At 34.6% G+C, this 2,994-nt stretch overlaps 1 protein-coding gene across 1 annotated transcript in view; it reads left to right on the plus strand.

Moving 5' to 3' along the window:
• The window catches only part of LOC106869702 (uncharacterized), an 875,881-nt gene that overhangs the window by 839,431 nt on the left and 33,456 nt on the right, over positions 1-2,994 (plus strand). The gene's annotated exons all lie outside the window — the stretch shown is intronic.

Below are 2,994 nucleotides of genomic sequence, written 5' to 3' on the forward strand. Positions count from 1 at the left end.
TATATATACATATTCATACAATATATATATATATATTTATATATATATATATATATATATTTGCTTGTTAGTAATGGGTTATGTAGAGTTAAAGTGTTAAAGTGTAGATACCGGTGAGCGTGAATAATAATAATAATAATAATAATAATAATAATAATAATAATAAAGAGAATAGTGAATATAGGATTAAATTAGATATAAAGTGATTGTTGTAGATATAATATTGACGATCATAATGACGTTTAAAAATGATACGTAACTATTGATAAGCGTATTGATAATGAAATATAGAAGATAACTATAATGAAAAAATAGATGTTAAGAGATTATAATGGGAAAAGTTTATAAGGGAGAAAGGAAAAATTATCATTGATGAAACACTCGAAGATGGACAGTGTGGAAATCGGACAGCATGGAGGGTGGCAGGGTAAGAGTGAATAGGTTAAAGGTTAAACGGTTAAAGAAATATATATGTTGGAAAAAAGATTTTAGAAAAAATAGCGATAACTGCGAACTTCGTCTTCGGGGGCTTGGTACTGGTTATAAATTGTGTAATTGGGAAATGGGTGGATGTTGCGTAGTAGTGGAAGCGGTGATATTTATGGCGGATGGAAATAGAATAAATATTTTTTTGAATTGAGAAATAAGAAAAAGCAGCAGTAGCAGTAGTAGCAGCAGTAGCAGTAGTAGCAGCAGCAGAAGCAGCAGCAGCAGCAGCAGCAGTAGTAGTAGTAGTAGTAGTAGTAGTAGTAGTGGTGGTGGTGGTGGTGCGTGAATAGTAGTTGAGGTTATTTGTGAAAAATTAAGAGCGAAATAATTTAAGGAAATAAAAATATACACTTTTACTCTTTTACTCTTTTACTTGTTTCAGTCATTTGACTGCGGCCATGCTGGAGCACCGCCTTTATTCGAGCAAATCGATCCCAGGTCTTATTCTTTGGAAGCCCAGTACTTATTCTATCGGTCTCTTTTGCCGAACCGCTAAGTTACACTAATACAAAATATGAAATTAAGAAAACAAATACAATTATTAAAAGTAATGTTATAATGAAATAATAGGGTCTATTTGCTTGAAAGGTGAGCATGAAATGCTACGAAGTGTAGGAGCAAATCTGAAATATTATTTGTAATAGAGAGGGAAGCAGAGTTAAAAGTAACCAATATGCCAATAGGAATAATTGTTGATGTCTAGTCGCCGAGATGAAACAGAACCAACAACGACGACGATGACCACCATGATGATAACAAGAGAGGGCAAAACTAAAGAGGGAAAGGAAAAGCTTGTGTATTGTAAATGAGGATCAGGACTTGCGACGAAGTCTATAAAAATAATAGGCATATACATTAGAATACGTATTTAATAATATTTATTATATTAGAGCTGATTTTAATTCGTGCGTAAATTTTCTCTTAGGTATGCAATTTACGGGCATACCAGCTCATGATTTTACAAGCCATGGGCATATAAGTCGCTGGTACGTTTAGGTGCGTCGCCTTCAACCCAGGCGGGTATGTGATGTTGAAAAGTCACAAAAATGGTGAAACATCGATATCCATCACTCTCAGATAAGATAAAGGGTGAGTTATCTCGCCTGTCCATGGCTCTAAGGTGACATTAGACTTATATACTCCCCTACGCCATTGAAGCCACCGGGAAATACAAAAAGCAAATACATTAATACATGTATTTAATAATATTTATGATATATGTATGAGTGTGTGTGTGTGTACTGACAGCTAGATAGATAGATAGATAGATAGATAGATAGATAGATAGATAGATAGATAGATAGATAGATAGATAGATAGATAGATAGATAGATAGATAGATAGCGGAGGAAAAAGGAGAGTGACAGCATTCTGTGTAAGTACGATTTAAAGCAATTTTTCTGTACGTTATGTGTATGGACACAAACATGAGGAGAAATGCTATATGTACATTGCAACACTTTCCCAGTCTTTGTCGACATTTGTGTACCATTATTGAATTTTCGCAGATGCACTGCTTCAAATCCACTAATATTAAAGGAAAAATAAACTGAGACAAAGAATTTGCGTATTCAATATTTTCGTGGCTGCAAGATTCAACGTTAAGTTACACAGCATTAACCATGTTTCTTTCGTTACTCCAATGTGCGATATAAAATATCTACCTGGCTCTGTGTTATAGCTAAGTCTGTTTGTTACGACGATTGGAAAGAATTCGTTGGTACAATACGAGGGGGCGCTGAAAAGTTCCTGGCATTGGGTAAAATAAAATCCACGCAGATCAGGTAATTATGATTTTAATCACCATATTTCCCTCTCAGATTCACATATTACAGCAAACTTTCATTTTGTTTTTTAAGCCGTGTAATAGACGTTGGAAGGTTGGGCCTCCAGCCAGGCCTTTCGCGATACCCTTAAAACCAGGAAATTTTCAGCCACCCCTTGTATGTGCATGGACAAAAAAGTAGGAACAGCTGTATATACATTTAGACACGTCTTGGAAAAGCGCCTGCACAGATGGACGTGAGCATAAACGTACAGGGAAATGTTGAAAGAAAATGCACACATCGAAAAAACAACAAAATTGCGCTTGGTTCAAAGTAAGACGAAGGAAAATGTATAGAGGCTTTCAATGTAAAAGATGAATATGAGACAGACTGGAAGTAATTCGTTACTTTCTAGCAGAGTAAGTAATAATAAAACAACAAACATGCGAGAGAGAGAGAGAGAGAGAGAGAGAGAGAGAGAAAAAATAAATATGTAAATAAATAAAATCTCCGTGTAGCGAAAAATAGGGGATATCAAAGAAAGTAGCCACAGAAGGACATCTAACTTGTCGAAGGGTTAAAGAGCAAAAGACAGACAGTACAATGAGAGGAATTGACAGTTTTATATTCTGGATAGGAATTGGTACGGAAAAATAATAGTGACGAGATCTATATATATACACACACACCTATATGTACGTATATGTATGTATGTATATGTATATATATATATATATAT

The sequence above is a fragment of the Octopus bimaculoides genome, chromosome 13, assembly GCF_001194135.2.
Source record: "Octopus bimaculoides isolate UCB-OBI-ISO-001 chromosome 13, ASM119413v2, whole genome shotgun sequence".
Lineage (NCBI taxonomy): Eukaryota > Metazoa > Mollusca > Cephalopoda > Octopoda > Octopodidae > Octopus > Octopus bimaculoides.